The sequence below is a fragment of the Pristiophorus japonicus genome, chromosome 14, assembly GCF_044704955.1.
Source record: "Pristiophorus japonicus isolate sPriJap1 chromosome 14, sPriJap1.hap1, whole genome shotgun sequence".
Classification (NCBI taxonomy): domain Eukaryota; kingdom Metazoa; phylum Chordata; class Chondrichthyes; family Pristiophoridae; genus Pristiophorus; species Pristiophorus japonicus.
This window is the reverse complement of record NC_091990.1, coordinates 107,685,013-107,707,001: the sequence shown is the minus strand read 5'-3', so window position 1 is coordinate 107,707,001 and position 21,989 is coordinate 107,685,013. Positions and strand designations below refer to the sequence as shown.

General features: G+C 49.6%; 1 protein-coding gene across 2 annotated transcripts in view; it reads right to left on the bottom strand.

Annotated features, from left to right (window-relative positions):
• Positions 1-21,989, bottom strand: part of mical2b (microtubule associated monooxygenase, calponin and LIM domain containing 2b) — a 403,033-nt gene that overhangs the window by 327,585 nt on the left and 53,459 nt on the right. The window contains exon 2 of one of the 2 annotated variants that reach the window (XM_070899462.1): positions 7,751-7,815. The exons of the other annotated variant lie outside the window; for it this stretch is intronic. The gene's annotated coding sequence lies outside the window, so the exon portion shown is untranslated. The remainder of the gene's footprint in view (positions 1-7,750; positions 7,816-21,989) is intronic. 2 annotated transcript variants of the gene reach the window in all.

The following is a 21,989-nucleotide window of genomic DNA, read 5'->3' as shown; positions in this document are numbered from 1 at the left end:
CAACTAAGGTCCCTCAGGTGGATGTAAAAGATCCCGTGGAACTATTTCGAAGAAGAGCAGGGGTGTTATCCCTAGTGTCCTGGGCCAATATTTATCCCTCAATCGACATCACTAAAACAGATGATCTGGTCATTATCACATTGCTGTTTGCGGCAGCTTGCTGTGCACAAATTGGCTGCCACGTTTCCGACATTACAAGAGTGACTAAACTCCAAAAGTACTTCATTGGCTGTAAAGTGCTTTGGGACATCCGGTGGTTGTGAAAGGCACCAGATAAATGACTTTCTTCCTTTCTTATGTGACTCCAGTACCACATCAATGTGGTTGACTCATAACTGCCCCTGCCTCAACTCATCCGCTGCTGAAGCCCTCATCCATGCCTTTGTTACCTCTAGACTTAACTATTCCAACGCACTCCTGGCTGGCCTCCCACATTCTACCCTACGTAAACTAGAAGTGATCCAAAACTCGGCTGCCCCAAGTCCCATTCACCCATCACCCCTGTGCTCACTGACCGACATTGACTCCCGGTTAAGCAACGCCTCAATTTCAAAATTCTCATCCTTATTTTCAAATCCCTCCATGATCTCGCCCTTCCCTATCTCTGTAATCTCCTCCAGTCCCACAAACCCCGAGATGTCTGCAACTCCTCTAATTCTGCCCTATTGAGCATCCCCGATTATAATCGCTCAACCATTGGTGGCCGTGCCTTCTGTTGCCTGGGCCCCAAGTTCTGGAATTCCCTGCCTAAACCTCTCTGCCTCTCTTTCCTCCTTTAAGATGCTCCTTAAAACCTGCCCTGTTTGACCAAGGTCACCTGCCATAATTTCTGCTTATGCGGCTCGGTGTTAAATTTTTATCTCATAATACTCCTGTGAAGTGCCTTGGGATGTTTCACTATGTTAAGGGCGCTATATAAATACAAGTTGTTGTTGAAGTGGCCGAGCGAGACACTCCGTATCAAACCCATTACCAATGGTTCAAGGCTGCTCACCACCACCTTCTCGGGGGCAACGAGGGGATGGGCAATAAATGTCGGCCTTGCCAGCGACGCCCACATCCCGAAAGCGAATTCAGAAATGTTTTTACCTTGTAGCAACATGCGTGCCGCAGTATTAGAAACAGCTGCACTTGTTGTCGTAGCAACACAGAGATCCCGAGCAGCTGGCGAAGCCTCGAGACACTTTACACAGTGCCGCTCTGTAGGGAGGGTGTACGTGATGCGGTGCACTGAAGCACCGTTACAGGACCCCATGGAGAGAGTTCCGATCCTCAGTCTCTGCCGTGCCCACTCTGAGTGTGTGCTGAGCGGAGACCGTGTGCCCTCTCACACGGAGGGTGGAGACATCAAGAGGCAGGGCTGTCACTAATCCTCACCTCAAGAGGACTGCCCTGGGGATAGGTTAGAATCATAGAAAATTTACAGCACGAGGCCATTCGGTCCATCGTACCCCCGCCGGCCAACAAAGAACTATCCAGCCTAATCCCACTTTCCAGCTCTTGGTCTGTAGCCCTGTAGGTTATGGCACTTCAAGTGTACATCCAAGTACTTTATAAATGTGGTGAGGGTTTCTGCCTCTACCACCCGTTCAGGCAGTGAGTTCCAGACCCCCACCACTCTCTGGGTGAAGAAAGGTTTCCCCATCTCCCCTCTAAACCTCCCCCCAATTACCTTAAATCTATACCTCCTGGTTATTGGCCACTCTGTTAATGGAAACAGGTCCTTCCTATCCACTCTATCTTGGCCCGTCATAATTTTATACACCTCAGCCGTCTCTGTTCTAAAGAAAACAAACCCAGCCTATCTAATCTTTCCTCATAGCTAAAATTCTCCAGTCCTGGCAACATCTTCTCTGTACCCTCTCGAGTGCAATCACATCTTTCCTGTAATGTGGTGACCAGAACTGCACGCAGTACTCTAGCTGTGGCCTAACCAATGTTTTATACAGTTCAAGCTGAAACTTCCTGCTCTTGTATTCTATATGTCTTCTTAACCACCTTTAAGGTTGGATGCAGAGTGACCAGGATCCAATGTTCCCCTTATTTTTGTTTTTGGGGTGCACGGCCCCTGAAAATCGTCAAAGCCGGTCCCGGGCTGCCCGGGCCCGACAACGAACGTGAACACGCAGCTGAGAGGAAACGCTGCCGGGGACACGGGGCGAAAAGAGGGAGAAAATCGGGGTGTTGAAACCGGCTCGCAAAATACCCGGAGCTACAAAATACATAAAAGCATTGTCCCGGACAAATCTCTCTGTCAAACTAATGGTGTGTTGATGATGCCCGCTGCTACTGATGTGTAAATCACCCAGCGAGTTCAGCGAAGGAGCGATTCGCTGAGAGTTGCCCATCTCCAGAACGTGCTGATCGATTTACGCCGCTCCGCCGTTAGCTTCACAGAAACAGCATCTCGCCCTCAGCCTCCCCGTTATTTATAAGCACTTGCTGGATTTGCACATGAGTTGACCATTAAACTCGCCACAGACTGTTAGGGCCGGTACTTAACAGTGTAAGTACCCTTTTAATGATGTGATAATTGTTAATGCGATGCCAATTAACCCCTGTGGCCCAGAAAAGGAACAATTTAAACTGGTCAGTCTCATTCCGACAGGTAATAAAGTTAATGTTTTTTCTTACTTTTCCTTTCTGTCTCTTATTCCAATCTTTCTTTCCTTCTCTTTATTTCCCTTTTTGTACCTGATTTCACTCTAATTTATCCCATTTCCTGTCATTCCAGCATGGACTGTTTGGGTTGAAAGGCCTGTTTCTGTGCTGTATATCCTGTGTAATACTATGTAATCCTAGATTGCTCAGTTTCTTTCTCGCGAGTTAAGGAGACTGTTGGTCCGGTCGTTTACAGAGGTCCCAGATGCCCTCGCTGTGCTGTTATCACTTGCACTTCTGCCCTCTTGAGCATACCTGATTTTAATTGCTCAACCATCAGTGGGCATGCCTTCAGCTGCCGAGGCCCCAAGCTCTGGAACTCCCTCCCTAAACCTCTCCGCCTCTCTACCTCGCTTTCCTCCTTCAAGATGCTCCTTAAAAACTACCTCTTTCACTAAGCATTTGGTCACCTGCCCGAATTGCTACTTGGTGTCAAATGTTTTATCTCATAATACTCCTGCGAAGCGCCTTGGGATGTTAAAGGCGCTATATAAATACAAGTTGCTGTTGCTTTTGTTGAAGCAAGTTACAGCAGAAATGATATTCGAGCAGAAGGGCGAGGGGGAAAGTCTAACCAACGGGGAACGCTGTGAGGTGTCCCATTCCAGCAAGATTTGGCCCAATGTCCTGGACAAATTACCCTGTGGTGGCACTGGCCTATAACCTGTCTCCGTGATCCATAAACCTCACCACAACCCGCTGCCCACACTGGATGGTGTGAATGCTCAACCATATCTCAAGTCCCTGCCATGACACACAGAGGTATCATTGGTCTTTGGACCTCCCAGTTACCTCACCAACACACCATCCCATAAGTTAGGGCTGTGTCAATGAGTCAGATCGCTGACAAATTTAATAACAGCACATAATCAGTGACGACATTGTGAATGCGGCAATCTGGATGTGATACAGAATGGGAATCCCACACCTGATACCACGATCCAGTCAGTTGAGAGCAAGATGGAAGGGTAATGGTCCAAGAGGGGAGTCAACACCTTCAAGAGTGGAGGAAAGTTCACAGAAAGAAAGGGGCGAGGGAACAAAAATAAATGAGCAGGAAAAACCTCGTCACACAAACATTGTGCAATGCTTATAGAATCCTCCCTTGGAGGGTGCAATTAGAGTTATAATTACAGCTCTTAAATCGGAAGCAGCAATCACAAACTCGGCACGTATAATTCACAGCAGAAAATGGGACATTAGCTGCTTTCAGTCACTCAGACTGCAGGTCCTTGCCAGGCAGAAGTTTGGAGACACAAGTTCAGAGGTAAAGGAAGAGACCTGACCCGTTGGGTCAAGGTTTCATAGAATTATAGAAATTTACAACATGGAAGGAGGCCATTTCATCCCATCGTGTCCGCGCCGGCCTACAAAGAGCTATCCAGCCTAATCCCACTTTCCAGCTCTTGATCCGTAGCCCTGTAGATTACGGCCCTTCAAGTGCATATCCAAGTATTTTTAAAATGTGATTAGAGTTTCTGCCTCGACCACCCTTTCAGGCAGTGAGTTCCAGACCCCCACCACCCTCTGGGTGAAGAAATTTCCCCTGAAGTCCCCTCTAAACCTTCGACCAATGACTTTAAATCTATGGCCCCTGTGCTAAGGGAAATAGGTCATAAGAACCTAAGAAATAGGAACAGGAGTAGATCATACGGCCCCTCGAGCCTGCTCCGCCCTTCATTAAGATCATGGCTGATCTGATCATGGACTCAGCTCCACTTCCCCACCAGCTCCCCAAAACCCCTTATCGTTTAAGAAATTTCTGTCTTAAACTTAAACTTATTCAATGTCCCAGCTTCCACAGCTCTCTGAGGCAGCGAAGTCCACAGATTTACAACCCTCAGAGAAGAAATTTCTCCTCATCTCTGTTTTAAATGGGTGGCCCCTTATTCTAAAATCATGCCCTCTAGTTCTAGTCTCCCCCATCAGTGGAAACATCCTCTCTGCATCCACCTTGTCAAGCCCCCTCATAATCTTATACGTTTCGATAAGATCACCTCTCATTCTTCTGAATTCCAATGAGTAGAGGCCCAACCTACTCAACCTTTCCTCATAAGTCAACCCCCTCATCCTTGGAATCAACCTAGTGTCTGCCTCCTTTTTTAAATAGAGGCATTCCTATCCACTAGTTAGGCCCTTCATAATGTTATACACCTCAATAAGGTCTCCCCTCAGCCTCCTCCGTTTCAAAGAAAACAAACCCAGCTTATCCAATCTTTCCTCATAGCTAGAGAGAGGTTGGTCGGGGCGGTGGGCGGTGGGGGTGGGGGGGGAGGGGGAGAGAAGAGAGTGAGAGAGGCTGGTGGGGGAAGAGAGAGAGAGAGAGAGGCCGGGGGGTGGGGGGGAAAGCGAGAGAGTGAGTGCAATCACATCTTTCCTGTAATGTGGTGACCAGAACTGCATGCAGTACTCTAGCTGTGGCCTAACTAGTGTTTTATACAGTTCAAGCATAATCTCTCTGCTCTTGTATTCTACGCCTCGGCTAATAAAGGCAAGTATTCCGTATGCCTTCTTAACCACCTTATCTACCTGGCCTGCTACCTTCAGGGATCTGTGGACCTGCACTCCAAGGTCCCTTTGTTCCTCTATACTTCTCAGTATCGTACCATTTAATGTGTATTCCCTTGCCTTGTTAGCCCTCCCCAAATGCATTACCTCACACTTGTCCAGATTAAATTCCATTTGCCATTGTTCTGCCCACCTAACCAGTTCATTGATATCTTCCTGCAGTCCACAGCTTTCTTCTTCATTATCAACCACACAGCCGATTTTAGTATCATCTGCAAAATCATACCTCTTACATTCAAGTCTCATCATCTTAGGCAGTCTCTCGGAATCGAGGAAGACTTGCTTCCACTCTAAAATGAGTCCTTAGTTGATTGAACAATCCAATGCGAGAACACAGTCTCTGTTACAGATGGGACAGAATGTCGTTGAGGGAAAGGGTGGGTGGGACTTTTTTGTCGCACACTGCCTGCACTTGTTTTCTGCATGCTCTCGGCGTTGAGACTCGAGGTGCTCAGTGCCCTCCCGGATACACTTCCTCCACTTCGGGTGGTCTTTGGCCATGGACTCCCAGGTGTCAGTGGGGATGTTGCACTTTATCAGGGAGGCTTTGAGGGTGTCCTTGTAACGTTTCCTCAGCCCACCTTTGGCTCGTTTGCCATGAAGGAGTTCCAAGTAGAGCGCTTGCTTTGGGAGTCTCATGGCTGGCATGCGAACTACTTGGCCTGCCCAGCGGAGCTGGTCAAGTGTGATCAGTGCTTCGATGCTGGGGATGTTGGCCTGGTCGAGGACACTAATGTTGGTGCGTCTGTCCTCCCAAGGGATTTGCAGGGATCTTGCAGAGACATCGTTGGTGGTATTTCTCCAGCATCTTGAGGTGTCTACTGTACATGGTCCATGTCTCTGAGCCATACAGAAGGGCTGGGATTCAAGTCTAAGTCATTGGTATATACCACAAAAAGCAAGGGACCCAGCACTGAACCCCACTGGAAACAGCCTTCCAGTCGCAGTTTGTATCCATGAAATGAATAACATCTGATCAAATAAATTTGCACAGCTTGCCGATAATTCACCACGATGTCACTGCTTATCATCCAATATTTAACCAGTTCGTGGAGTCATCCAGTTGTAGTCAGAAGGAAAAGACCTGCATTTATAGAGCACCTTATCACACCCTCGGGTCGTCCCAAAGTGCTCCACATCCAACTAGTTATTTTTTTAATTTGAAGTCGTGTGTAGGAAAACACGGCAGCCAATTTGCCACAAACGGCCAATGGGATTGTCTGTGGGGTGGCTGAGAGAGTAATGTTGGCCAGGTCACCAGGGAGAATGCCCTCTACTCCAGTAATGTCGGGGGCACAGCGGGCCCTAATAGACCCGATCCACCCAATTGCCAATAGCAAAAAAGAATTAAAGACTTGCATTTATATAGCATCTTTCACAACCTCAGGACGTCTCAAAGCGCTTTACAACCAATGAAGTACTTTTGCAGCGTAGTTATTGTTGTAATGTGGGAAACGCGGCAGCCAATTTGCACACAGCAAGCTCCCACAAAGTGTGATAATCTGTTTAACGATGTTGATTGAGGGATAAATATTAGCCAGGATACCGGGGATAACTCCCCTGCTCTTCTTCAAATAGGGGCCATAGGATCTTTTATGTCCACCTGAGAGAGCAGACGGGGCCTTGGTTTAACGTCTCAACTGAAAGATGGCCCCTCCGACAATGCAACACTCCCTCAACACTGCCCCTCTGACAGTGCAGCACTCCCTCAGCACTACACTGGGAGTGTCAGCCTAGATTTATGTACTAAAATGCCTGGAGTGGGACTTGAACCCACAACCTTCTGACTCAGAGGCAAGAGTGCTGCCCACTGAGCCACAGCTGACACAAATTGGCTGCTGCGTTTCCTACATTACAACAGTGACTACACTTCAAAATGTACTTAATTGGCTGTAAAGCGTTTTGGGACATGCTGAGATTTTAACAGGCGCAATATAAATGCCAGTTCTTTCTTTTCTTTGTCTCGGTGTCAGTTTTTGTTTGATAATCGCTCCTGTGAAGCGCCGTGGGAGGTTTCTCTATGTTAAAGGTGCTATATAAATGTACATGACTGGGGAGGTTCCCATACTGGCCATGAGCATGTGCCAAGGGCAATCTGTGAGTGTATTCGTGTTAAAAATATAAAATCCCCCACTCCCCCCAACACCACGCTCGAGGTAACTAGATTATATCTTCATCTAATTAAAAATATTAAATGCCAAACACGAATCAGAGTTGCAACCAATTTCAGAAACAGCAGGCTGCCAACAGTACCTCGTCATTTACATATTAATATAGTTTAATGCGAATAGGTGTTGGGTATATTTGGCGACTGATTTTCTCCTTATGGTTAATTGCAGCTCCGTAATTAAATATTATTTGCTTACAACCCAACAGGAACATTGGAGAATTAGTATTCAGTTTACAAACCCTGGAAATAAAAGACTGGGATCAGTAAATGTGACCATGAGGCGGTCGGATTGTCGGAAAAACCCAACTGGTTCACTGATGTCCTTTAGGAAAGGAAATCTGCCGTCCTTACCCAGTCTGGCTGATATGTGTCACAAGGCCATAAAGCAGTGGTCGGCATGCAAGGTCCTGGATGCCCTACAAAAAAAGATGATGGATCCTGTCAGATGGTTCCTCGAGCAGACTGTCGAACTCGTTTGGCAGAATGTCTCATCGCCAGAGCTTTCACACAAGCACCAAGACGTAGTTTGGTTGGCGGTGAGAAGGGCCCTACCAGTCAGATCCTTCATGCACAGCTGGGGTTTCAGAGACACGGCACTCTGGCCCCGAGTTGGCTGTGGTGCGGACGAGACTGTCATCCATCTCTTTCGGGATTGCCCCTTTTCAAGGCAGGTCTGGAAGGAGATGCAGTGGTTGCTGTCGAGCTTCATCCCAAGCAGCTCCGTAACACAGGACTCTGTGCTCTGCGGACTGTTCCCAGGGACACACACCAAGACAGACATCATCTGCTGCTGGAGGGCCATCAACTCTGTGAAAGACGCACTTTGGTCTTCCCGAAACTTGCTGGTCTTCCAGAGCAAGGAGATATCCACGTCTGCATGTTGCAGACTGGCGCAATCCAAGGTCCAGGAGTACGTGCTGAGGGCCCCACTAAGGATTGGTGCAGTCGCCGCAAAGGCACGATGGGGAAGAGCCACAGTTTAAGACCCTTCCGCCACGGTAAACCCAGGGGATGGAATCAGACCCGCCTCGAGCTGTACTTGTTAATCTGCTTGTATACATAGAACACCATGTACTGAAAAACACCTGTGTTGTGCCATGTATAATGAAAGTCTCTGCACTGTTTAGTAACTTGTAAAGAAATGTAAATGTATCCTCATCCGGTCCGTGTACTGCTTTCATCTGCATAGTGCTACATGTAACGTGATTCGTGATCGATATTGAAATGTATCCTGGAATCTAATGTAAACCTGTTCTCATCTGTTCCATATAATACCCCCATTTGCACAGTACTACATGTAACGTGATTTACGGATTGTACTAAACTGTACCTTGAAATGAAATGCACGCTAGTGCATTGTATGGAACTGCTGTCAGCATTCAAACGAATTGTATGGAATTGCTGACTGCAAGGTACTGAACTATTTCCCAATGTATTGTGAAAATTTTATATGAATAAAGTATATTTTTGAAAAAAAAATATGTGACTCCAGTCCCACACCAAAGGGGTCGACTCTTAACTGCCCTCTGAAATGGTCCAGTGAGACACTAAGTTGTATCACCACCTTCTCTGGGCAACTAGGAATGGGAAGTAAATGCCGGCCTTGTCAATGAGAAACAATAGTGATCGGCACCAGGAAAATACCAACACACCACAGGTCTTCCCGGCCGCTGGTCTGAATGAATGTGGTAAGGTTACCTTACCTCGGTGATGCCAGCAATGCCCCAAACCACTGGCACAGAACCAGTGTCGCAAGGGGCATAATAGAGCGCGAGAGAGAGACGGATCAAAGCCAGTAGCAGCAATGTGTAAACCACAGTCGGTTTGTGATGTTATCAATTATAGAGTTTCTTCAGCAACTGAAATGACCAACGGGGCCAAAGGATATAATCAAAGCGAGAGGTGCAATCTCCCAGGGACGGACAAGGACAGCAGTTAGCCATTTAATGGGCTGTGGGCATTCCAGCATTGACGGAGCCGATCACTGCCACGGTGATAACCGGAGCCAATCCTTGCCACGGTGATAACCGGAGCCAATCATTGCTGCGGTGATAACCAGAGCCGATCATTGCCGCGGTGATAACCAGAGCCAATCATTGCTGCACTGCTCCAGTCTGTCAAGCAGTGCACGCAAACCTCAACTGGCAACGTTTGATGGCAGGCGCACAGCACTCGGGGGGAGTTACTGCACTGAAAACAGCATCAATACAGAGTAACTGAATCAACCCTTGCTGCACGCCCCAATATAATCCAACCGCATTCACTAATACTGGCAGAAAGATTCATTCGAATCAAAATGAGAGATTTCTTTCTGAAAAGTATATTTTGGGATAGCGTCTACGTTTAATTTGAGACATGGCGCAGAGTCGAGCATCAACAACAACTTGCATTTATACAGCGCCTTCAAATTAGTAAAACGTCCCAAGGCACTTCACAGGACCATAAATCAGACAAAATTTGAAACCATGCCACAGAAGGAGATATTCGGACAAGTGACCAAAGGCTTGGTCAAAGTGGTAGGTTTTTAAAAAGAGTTTTAAAGGAAAGAGAGACAGAGGTTTAGGGAGGGAATTCCAGACCTCAGGGCCCAAGCGGCTGAAGACACGGCCACCAATGGTGGAGCGATGAAAATCCGGGATATGCACGTGGCCAGAATTGGCGAAGCACAGCTATCTCAAAATGACTTTGGATATATGGTCGGAGGGGCAGTACTGAGGGAGCGCCGCACTGTCGGAGGGGCAGTACTGAGGGAGCGCCGCACTGTCGGAGGGGCAGTACTGAGGGAGCGCCGCACTGTCGGAGGGGCAGTACTGAGGGACGCCGCACTGTCGGAGGGGCAGTACTGAGGGAGCGCCGCACTGTCGGAGGGGCAGTACTGAGGGAGCGCCGCACTGTCGGAGGGGCAGTACTGAGGGAGCGCCGCACTGTCGGAGGGGCAGTACTGAGGGAGCGCCGCACTGTCGGAGGGGCAGTACTGAGGGAGCGCCGCACTGTCGGAGGGGCAGTACTGAGGGAGCGCCGCACTGTCGGAGGGGCTGTCTTATGGATGAGATGTAAAATCGAGACTTCATCTGACCTCTCAGGTGGATATAAAAGATCCCATGGCACTATTTCAAAGAAGAGCAGGGGAGTTCTCCCCATGTCCTGGGGCCAAAATTTATCCCTCAACCAACATCCCTAAAACAGATTATCTGATCATTATCTCATTGCTGTTTGTGGGAGCTTGCTGTGCGCAAATTGGCTGCCGAGTTTTCCCACATTACAACAGTGACTGCACTTCAAAAAGTGCTTCATTGGCTGTAAAGCACTTTGGGTAGTCCTGAGGTGCTGAAAGGTACTATATAAATGCAAATTTTTCTTACACTCAGGATGGAGAGTTTGCGCTGATCTGTTCCAGACTGGCCAGTCTGACTCGTCCCTTTGAATCTCCCTCCACAGAATGCACAGCTTAGGGTCGATGACTCAGTTACACCAGGAATACACCGAGTGGGGACGATCACAGCTGTAAACCCACATCCGACTTCGAGCACAGGATATTGAGAATTGTTGCTTTTGAAGAACTTGGCTCAATTACCACCATCCGTGACCAGAGCTTACAGCCAAAGGCAAACTCCTCGCTGCTGTCTCACTATCAAAACACATCCTCCCTTCGAAAAGAAATGATCAAACAAGAATAGCGCAGGTTCGAATCTTACCGCGAGATGAAACGAGGTGCAGCGGGTTGGGTCTCCTTTAAGAGAATGCGTGCACGAGGTGTGGGGGATTCCTGGGCCCTTTTCATCATCATCATCATAGGCGGTCCCTCGAAACGAGGATGACTTCCTTCCACGCCAAAAAAAGGATGAGTTCACAGGTGTTTCAGTGAAGGACCCAAACTACATCCCGAGGGTCATGTATTCAACCAGCATTGTAACCCATGTATAATCTGACCGAAGTTGTACACTGAGAACAATGACCACTAGGTGGGAGACACTCCTAACCTGGACCTTCAGGTATAAAAAGGGAAGCTCCACCTACCTTCATCACTTGAGTGCTAAGGAATAAAGGACAGGTCACAGACTGACCTTCTCTCAAGCATGGGCCTCGTGTGCATTTATACTGTATAGTAAGGACGTATCAATGGCGACGAGAAACTGGGATTTAAACCACGCAAGCATGGCCACTAGCAGAACAGACGAGAGGTACTGTGTTAAGGAATGGTTGGGACAGAGATTCAACATTGTTAAAGCAGCACACAGTTCTCCAGGCAGACAAGGGCAGTCGGGCATGTCCCACCATGTAGTCGAACCCAGAGGAGGAGTTCGACAGAGACAATGGCAAGTTGAACGGCGATTCATGCCATTGCAAGGGACAACACCTGTTAATGGCGTACTCAAGGACAGTCACAGGGTCAGTCAGGGACGATCGACTGGCAAGGGACCTTTTGTTTCCAACAGCAGCTCATGTTGGAAGCATGGAGGCACACACTCAGCCGGAGTTTGCAGAGATGAGTAAAATATCTGCAGAAATTGCAGAAATGAATTCTGGAGGAAATCGTTGGAAGCTGAAGTTCAGCGAGTTCATGTGGAGCACGTATACAGTTCATACACCAGGTGCCACCGATAATGATGAAAGTGCTCCTCAATGGCATCTCGGTATCAATGGTGCTAGACATGGGGGCCAGCCAGCCCCTGATGGGTATCAAACAGTTCGAAAAGTTGTGGGCGTCCAAGGCCAGGCGGCCAAAATTATCGCCGATTGACGCACAGCTACGGACTTACACAAAGCAGATCATTCCAGTGCTAGGCAGCGCCGCGGTAGTCGTGAACCACAAAGATTCGGAGAACAGGTTGCCACTCTGGATTGTCCCAGGGGATGGTCCCGCACTACTGGGGAGGAGTTGGCTTGCTGTCATGAACTGGAAATGGGGCGATGTCAATGCAATTTCTTCTGTGGAGCGAGTATCATGCTCACAGATCCTGGACAAATTTGACTCATTATTTCAACCCGGCATCGGCACTTTCATGGGGGCCAAGGTAGTGATTCACATAAACCCGGATGCCAGGCCAGTACACCACAAGGCCAGAGCGGTGCCGTACGTGATGCGGGAAATGATAGAAGGCGAATTGGATCACCTGCTGAGGGAAGGCATCATCTCGCCAGTCGAATTCAGTGACTGGGCGAGCCCGATCGTGCCGGTTCTCAAGGCAGATGGGTCGGTCAGGATATGTGGTGATTACAAGGCCACCATCAATCGGCTGTCACTCCAAGACCAGTACCCGCTACCGAGAGCGGAGGACCTCTTTGCGACGCTATCCGGTGGCAAACTTTTCTCAAAATTGGACCTGACCTCAGCTTACATGACCCAGGAGCTGGCGAGTGAGTCGAAGAAGCTGACCACCATCACGACACACAAGGGGTTGTTTGAGTACAACAGATGTCCGTTCGGGATTCGCTCGGCCGCCGCGAACTTCCAACGAAATATGGAAAGCCTCCTCAAGTCGATTCCAGGGACGATGGTTTTTCAGGACGACATCCTCATCACGGGTTACAATACTGAAGAACACCTCCACAACCTGGAGGAGGTGCTACGCAGACTGGACCAGGTAGGGCTGCGACTGAAAAAGACGAAGTGCGTCTTCCTAGCTCCAGAGGTAGACTTCCTGGGGATGAGGGTAGCAGCAGACGGGATCAGCCCTACTGCGTCCAAGACGGAAGCGATCCAGAGAGCACCCAGACCCCGTAACACGACGGAGCTGCGTTCGTTCTTGGGGCTCCTGAACTATTTTGGTAATTTTCTTCCCAAATTAAGCACGCTGCTAGAGCCGCTACACGTGCTCCTACGCAAAGGTTGCGAATGGGTCTGAGGGGACAGCCAGGAAAGGGCTTTTAATAGAGCATGCAATTTGTTATGTTCCAACACTCTGTTAACACTATACGACCCATGTAAGAAACTTGTGTTAACGTGTGATGCGTTGTCCTATGGTGTCGAGTGTGTGTTGCAGCATGTCAATGTCAAGGGTCAGTTACAGCCGGTAGCGTATGCCTCCAGGAGTCTGTCCCAGGCAGAAAGGGGTTATGGGATGGTAGAAAAGGAGGCACTCACATGTGTGTATGCGGTAAAGAAAATGCACCAGTACCTGTTTGGCAGGAAATTGGCTGGAGACAGATCACAAACCCCTAACGTCCCTTTTGGCCGACAACAAGGCCATAAATGCAAACGCATCAGCCCGCATACAGAGGTGGGCACTCACGTTAGCCGCCTATGACTATACAATTCGGCACAGACCGGGCACCGAAAACTGTGCCGATGCACTCAGCAGGCTCCCACTAGCCACCACTGAGGGGGCTACCGAGCATGCTGCTGAGATGGTCATGGCTGTTGAAGCTTTCGGAAGCGAAGGCTCACCCGTGACACCCCGTCAGATTAAAGTCTGGACAAATAGAGACCCGCTATTGTCTCTCGTCAAGAAATGTGTCCTGAATGGGGACTGGACAGCCATGTACAGGGCATGCCCTGAGGAATTTAAACCATTTCACAGGCGCAGGGATGAACTCTCGATTCAGGCCGATTGCCTATTGTGGGGAAACCGCGTAGTCATGCCCCAGATGGGCAGAGAGGTGTTCATCAGAGAACTCCACAATGAGCACCCGGGCATTGTCATGATGAAGGCAATTGCCAGGTCACACGTTTGGTGGCCAGGGAAAGACGCAGATCTGGAACTTTGTGTTCGCAGGTGCAACACATGTGCCCAGCTGGGCAATGCGCCCAGGGAAGCCCTCTTAGCCCCTGGCCATGGCCCGCCAAGCCTTGGTCACGCATCCATGTGGACTACGTAGGTCCTTTCATGGGAAAAATGTTTTTGGTTATAGTAGACGCCTACTCCAAATGGATCGAGTGTGACATTTTAAATTCAAGCACATCCTCTGCCACGGTAGAAAGTCTACGGGCAATGTTCGCTGCCCACGGTCTACCGGACATCTTGGTCAGCGACAATGGCCGTGCTTCACAAGCACCGAATTCCAGGACTTCATGACAGACAATGGAATTAACCATGTTAGAACGGCACCGTTCAAGCCGGCCTCAAACGGCCAGGCAGAACGAGCAGTGCAGATAATCAAACAGGGGATGCTCAGAATCCAAGGGGGTTCCCTACAAAGGCGCTTATCACGCCTCCTGTTGGCCTATAGATCCCGACCACATTCGCTCACAGGGGTTCCACCCGCAGAGCTGCTAATGAAAAGGACACTCAAAACCCGGCTATCCTTTATACACCCGACCATGAAAGAAATTGTTGAGAGCAGGCGCCAGCCACAATATGACTACCATGACAGGAATGCGAGGGCGCGATGTATTGATGTAAATGATCCTGTTTTTGTCCTCAACTACGCTGCAGGGCCCAAATGGCTCGCAGGCACTGTGATTGCCAAAGAGGGAAATAGGACTCTGGTAGTTAAACTTACCAATGGACAAATCTGCCGCAAACACGTGGATCAAACAAAAAGGAGGTTCAGCAACCCCATAGAAGAAGCAGAGGAAGAACACAATGTAGAGTTCACTCCACCACAGGTGACCGCACACCGGAACCAAAAGGAGGAGAGCCCAATCACAGTAGGTAGTCTGGATCGGCCTGAGGCACCGCAAACAGCAGACACTCAGGCCAGCGCCCAACAACTGGAGCCCCAACTCAGGCGCTCTACAAGAGAGCATAAACCACCAGAGAGACTCAACCTGTGATCCCAATAAGACTTTGGGGGGGAGGTGATGTCATGTATTCAACCAGCATTGTACTCCATGTATAATCTGACCTAAATTTTACACTGAGAACAATGACCACTAGGTGGGAGACACTCCTAACCTTGGCCTTCAGGTATAAAAGGGGAAGCTCCACCCACCTTCATCACTTTAGTGCTAAGGAATAAAGGACAGGTCACAGACTGACCTTCTCTCAAGCATGGGCCTCATGTGCATTTATACTGTATAGTAAGGACGTATCACTGAGGGGTGGAAGATGCCTGTGGGTGAATATTTTAACGTGTGGTGGCCGTTGCACACCAGCCACCGCACGGGCTTGACGGAGCTAGGTCTTGGTCCAGTGGCAAGGATTAACCAAGACAACTGGAGACCAGCTCTGCTGCACGGACCTAGTGCGCACACATATCGCAGTGTAGGCTGACCCATGCTGCCCCTGGGCCCCTGGCCCTGAACTCACGCCTCTCCCGGGCCCTGATCACAGACGAGACGAAACGAGGTGCACAAGGTGCGGGGAATTCCTGGGCCCTTTTACACCTCTGACCAATACCTTTACTTTCCTCCATGTCCAGTGGGCCGTGTTTGCAGTGCTTGGTGGGGGGGGGGGGTTCCCCCTGTCCTTGGGAGGAGATTGGTTCATGCAGCACAGCTGTTCCAGAGTAACGCATCAGAGGAGGGGCTAGTTTCCATCACCTCCTTCACTCGAAATCATTGCACATGACCAAAGCCAAAGTGGGAGCGGCTCCCAACAGGAGCAAAACCCACCCAAACACAGGTGGAGAGGTGGTGGCAATCTGACAGGAAACCAGGGACATCCACTCGGAAGGGTAAAAAATGGTATTTCGGATGAGACGTTAAACCAAGGCCCAGTCTGCCCTCTCAGGTGGACGTAAAAAATCCCATGGCTCTATTTCAAAGAAGAGCAGGGGAGTTATCCCCGGTGTCCTGGCCAATATTTATCCCTCAATCATCATAACAAAAACAGATTATTGGGTCATTATCACATTGCTGTTTGTGGGAGCTTGCTGTGTGCAGATTGGCTGCTGCACTTGCCTACGTTACAACACTTCAAAAAGTACTTCATTGGCTGTAAAGTAATGAGAGACGTCCGGTGGTCGTGAGAGGCGCTATAGAAATCCAAGTCTTTTTTTCTTATTTAGGGGGTTTTGTTTGGTCCATAATTTTTCACCTTCATTGGATTCATGGTCTTACCCAAAGGAGAATCATTTAAAAATAAATGTTGTGCTCAAGTCCCTGAAGTGGGACTTGAACCCACAACCTTCTGCCTCTGGTGCCACAATGGACTCTCCTGGGCCCAGGCAAGAGGTCTATGCCTCCATGCTTGTACATGGGTGCAGAGCTCCCCTGTTGGGAGTTGAAACACTCAGCATGCTTAGAAAGGAATGCCTGCATACGGCATGAACATCGTCCAACGTTATAACACCTTCAGTGTAGAACAATGTCCCAAGGTGCTTCACAGAAGCCTAATCAGACTAACCTCGGCACCGAGCCAAAGGGGATATTGGATGGGGTGACCACAAGCTGATTCAAAGCCTTTGGGGGTGGAAATTCAGTCATGCCTCTGTTGCGGCGTTAATCCAGACGGAGCAAAATTTTACGCCGGCAAATGGTTTTTCAGATGAAATGTTAAACCGAGCAAAATTTATCAGCTGGGCCCCAAGTGTGGGCGGAGCGTTACAGGAGGCGTTGCACACCTGTCTTAGGGCGCTAGCAAAAATCCCGAGCTAAATAGTCGTCCTTAGAGCGCTCCGATAAAGGCCTGGCGGGGGAGGGGGGGGGACATTCCCAATACATTACTCACAGCACCACAACATAAGCCGCAAAAAATACAACCACACTGACCTGAGGTTGACAGTATTTACCTCACTGCGGCCGCTACAGCTCGGACCGCCCACTTTCACAGGCGTTCCCAGCACGGCGCGTTACGGATCGGGCGGTAGCCAAATATTGAGCCGGTGTCACAACCAGGGGCTTTGCACACCAGCTCGCCTCTCCAGAGCGGTAATGCTCCGCGCCGCACTGAAACTGGCCACCAATGTCCCAGTGGGACGCTGTAAGCTGGCCACCCGCCCAGAAGTGCTTACTGCTGCCATTGCCCCCCATCCACCTCCCCCTGCGTCCCCCCCCCCGCCCCCGCCGCTAACAGGGGCGGCAGAAGACCAAAAATCCAGCTCTTAAATTTTAAGCAGGATCATAAAGGAGGTGAGAGAGTTGGAGAGGTAGAGAGGTTTAGGGAGGGAATTCCAGAACTTAGGGCCTAGAAGTTGAAGGCACAGCCACCAATGGTGGGACGAAGGGAGTGGGGGATCTCAGGTCAAGGGCATACAATGTGGCCAAGATTAGTGGGAGGCCAGAGGATTGGGAATTTTTAAAAGCCAGCAAAGACTAAAAAATGATAGAGAAAAGATAGCATATGAAAGTAAACTAGCATGAAATATAAAAACAGATAGTAAGAGTTTCTACAGGTACATAAAAAGGAAAAGGAAAAGAGTAGCTAAAGTAAATGTTGGTCCCCTAGAGGATGAAACTGGGGTCTTAATAATGGGGAACAGGGAATGGCAGAGACATTGAACAAATATTATGTATCGGTCTTCATGGTAGAAGACACAAAAAACATCCCAATAGGAGATAATCAAGGGGCAATAGGGAGGGAGGAACTTAATTCAATCACTATCACTAATGAAGTAGTACTCAGTAAAATAATGGGACTAAAGGCGGATCAGTCCCCTGGACCTGATGGCTTACATCTTTGCGTCTTGAGAAGTAGCGGCAGGGATAGTGGATGCATTGGTTATAATCTACCAAAATTCCCTGGATCCTGGGGAGGTCCCAGCAAATTGAAAAACCGCAAATGTAATGCCCCTATTTAAAAAAGGAGGCAGACAGAAAGCAGGAAACTATAGACCTGTTAGCCTAACATCTGTTGTTGGGAAAATGCTGGAGTCCATTAGTAAGGAAGCAGTAGCAGGACATTTGGAAAAGCATAATTCAATCAAGCAGAGTCAGCATGGTTTTATGAAAGGAAAATCATGTTTGACAAATTTGCTGGAGTTCTTTGAGGATGTAACGAACAGGGTGGAAAAGGGGGAACCAGTGGATGTGGTGTATTTAGATTCCAGAAGGCATTCGATAAGGTGCCACATAAAAAGTTACCGCTCAAGATAAAAGTTCACAGGGTTGGGAGTAATATATTAGCATGGATAGAGGATTGGTTAACTAACAGAAAACAGAGAGTCGGGATAAATGGGTAATTTTCCATTTGGCAAAAACAGTAACTAGTGGGTGCAGTAGGGATCGGTGCTCAACTATTTACAATCTATATTAATGACTTGGATGAAGGGACCGAGTGTAATGTAACCAAATTTGCTGATGATACAAAGATGGGTGGGAAAGCAAATTGTGAGGAGGACACAAAAAATCCGCAAAGGGATATAGACAGGCTAAGTGAGTGGGCAAACATTTGAAAGATGAAGTATAATGTGGGAAAATGTGAGGTTATCCATTTTGGGAGAAAAAATAGAAAAGCAAATTATAATTTAAATGGAGAAAAATTGCAAAGTGCTGCAGTACAGAGAGACCTGGGGATCCTTGTGCATGAAACACAAAAAGTGAGTATGCAGGTACAGCAAGTAATCAGGAAGGCAAATGGAATGTTGGCCTTTATTGCAAGAGGGATAGAGTATAAAAGCAGAGAACTCTACAACTGTACAGGGTATTGGTGAGGCCACACCTAGAATACGGTGTACAGTTTTGGTCTCCGTATTTAAGGAAGGATATATTTGCATTGGAGGCTGTTCAGAGAAGGTTCACTCGGCTGATTCTGGAGATGAAGGGGTTGACATATGAAGATAGGTTGAGTAGGTTAGGCCTATACTCATTGGAGTTCAAAAGAATGAGAGGTGATCTTATCGAAACATATAAGATGGTGAGGGGTTTCGACTAGGTGGCTGCAGAGAGGATATTTCTACTCATAGAGGAAACTACAATAGGGAACATAGGGCCCAAGTTTCCACATGATTCGCGCCTGATTTTTAGGAGCAACTGGTGGAGAACGGACTATTTTAGAAATCGCAATTCTCCACATTTTTTTTTCTGCAGTTCTAGTCAGGTAGAACAGTTCTAGTTTAGAACAGAATTATTTATTCAAAAGGGGGCGTGTCCGGCCACTGACGCCTGATTTGAAAGTTTCCACAGTGAAAATGTACTCCAAACTAAAGTAGAATGGAGCCAGTGAAGATTTTTGTAGAACTGAAAAAACCTGTTCTACACATTAAAAAATCAGGCGCAGGTTACAAATTAGGTGTCCAGAACGAGGTGGGGGGAAGGGACTCATTAAATTCGACAATAAATCCTTATTTATACTTCTACAAATATTATACAAATAAATCCAACCTGAATAAATATTTATAAGCCAAGAAAAGATTAAATAAACCATCATCCTACCTGTGTGAAAGTGCTTTAGCCAGGGAGAAATCTGCAGCCGTTCGTGCCAGGGAGAGGGAGAGAGAGGGAGAGAGAGAGGGAGAGGGGGAGGGAGAGAGGGGGGGAGGGGAGGGAGAGGGAGAGGGGGAGGGGAGGGAGAGGGGGAGGGAGAGGGAGAGGGAGAGGGAGAGGGAGAGGGGAGGGAGAGGGGGAGGGGAGGGAGAGGGGGAGGGGAGGGAGAGGGGGAGGGGAGGGAGAGGGGGAGGGGAGGGAGAGGGGGAGGGGAGGGAGAGGGGGAGGGGAGGGAGAGGGGGAGGGGAGGGAGAGGGGGAGGGGAGGGAGAGGGGGAGGGGAGGGAGAGGGGGAGGGGAGGGAGAGGGGGAGGGGAGGGAGAGGGGGAGGGGAGGGAGAGGGGGAGGGGAGGGAGAGGGGGAGGGGAGGGAGAGGGGGAGGGGAGGGAGAGGGGGAGGGGAGGGAGAGGGGGAGGGGGAGGGGAGGGAGAGGGGGAGGGGAGGGAGAGGGGGAGGGGAGGGAGAGGGGGAGGAGAGGGGGAGGGGGAGGGGAGGGAGAGAGAGAGAGAGAGAGAGAGGGGGGGGGAGGGAGAGAGAGGGGGGGAGGGGGAGAGAGAGAGGGGGGACGTCCGGTCGGGGAACAGGAGCGCGGGTCGGGTCAGTCGGGGGGGGGGGGAAGCGGGTCGCGGGGGGGATCGGGTGTCGGGTGTCGGGTCCGGGGGGGGGGGGGGAAGCGGGTGTCGGGTCAGCGCGAGGGGAGCGGTGTCGGGTCTGGGGGGGGGGGTGGGGGGAGGGAAGTGGGTCTCGGGGCGGGGCGGGGGGGGGAAGCAGGTCTCGGGTCAGAGCGGGTGTCGGGTTGGGTCGGCGGGGGGGGGGGGGGAAGCGAGTGTCGGGTCTGGTCGGGCGGGGAGCAGGAGCTGGCCGTGGGAGGAGCCTCATTCACGCAGCCCCAGTGAGGCCATTGGGCCAGGGCTAGGGGCTGCGTGCTTCGGGCCCCTCCCACACAGTTCGGCGCCTGGAGCTACTGCACTTGCGTGCCGACTGTAGCGTGCAAGTGCAGAGGTCCCGGCACTGTTTTCAGCGCCGGGACCTGGCTCCGCTCCCCCACAGCTCGTGCTGACTGCGCCGAGGGCCAGAGGACCTGTAAGTAGGTGGAGAATACCGAGGATTTTTTTAGGCGCCGTTTTAGGCGCGAAAAACGGGCGCCCAGCTCGGAGGGGCGCCCGTTTTTTTTCTTGTGGAAACTTGGGCCCTTTGTCTTGGAATAAAGGGCCACCCATTTAAAACTGAGATGAGGAGGAATCTCTTCTCTCAGAAGGTTGTAAATCTATGGAATTCTCTGCCCCAGAGAGCTGTGAAGGCTGGATCATTGAATATATTTAAGGTGGAGATGGACAGATATTTGAGCAATAAGGGAATTATGGGGAACAGGCAGGGAAGTGGAACTGAGTCCATGATCAGATCAGCCATAATTTTGTTAAATGGCAGAGCAGGCTCGAGCGGCCAAATGGCGTACTCCTGCTCCTATTTCTTATGTTCTTATGACCTCCCAAAGCAATTCACTGCAAATTAAGTACTTTTGAAGTGTAGTCACTGTTGTAATGTAGAGGCCAGAGTTGGTTAAATGCAGAGATCGTGGGAGGTTGTGGGGCTGGAGGAGGTTACAGAGGGTGAGGCCATGGTGGGATTTGAACATAAGGATTGTTCCCGGACCATCTCTAAACATTTAAACAAACCCAAGGTCAGTTTACAAACAGCCCAGGACAAAGGGACCATTTGAACACTTTTTTAAGCAGGGCAGTAGGTTCATAGCCCACGTAGTGTCAAGCCCAGGGTGATGATCACTCTCACACCACACCCTGTCCGGACTGGGGTTTAGTGCATTAAGTTGAAACTGATTCAGACTGATGGTAGAGGACAGTCTAAACCCATCCGTTGTTCCACTTGGTGAATCTCACAACACTGATAGTCAGACCTAATATACAGCCGTAGATCAGTGGGTATCGCTCTCGCCTCTAGGCTAGAAGATCGTTGGTTCAAGTCTCACTCCAGAGACTTGAGCACATAGCTTGGCTAATACTCCCAGTGCAGTAATGAGGGAGCACTGCATTGTCGGAGGGGCAATCTTGAAAGAGTGCCGCACTGTCGGAGGGACAGTCCTGAGGGACTGCCGCACTGTCGGAGGGACAGTCCTGAGGGAGCGCCACACTGTCGGAGGGACAGTCCTGAGGGAGCGCCGCACTGTCGGGGGGACAGTCCTGAGGGAGTGCTTCACTGTTAGATGGGCAGCACTGAGGGAGAGCTGCACTCTCAAAGGTGCTGTCTTTCTGTTAAACTGATTAGGCATTTATATAGCGTCTATCACAACCTCAGGACATCTCAAAACACTCTACAGCCAATGAAG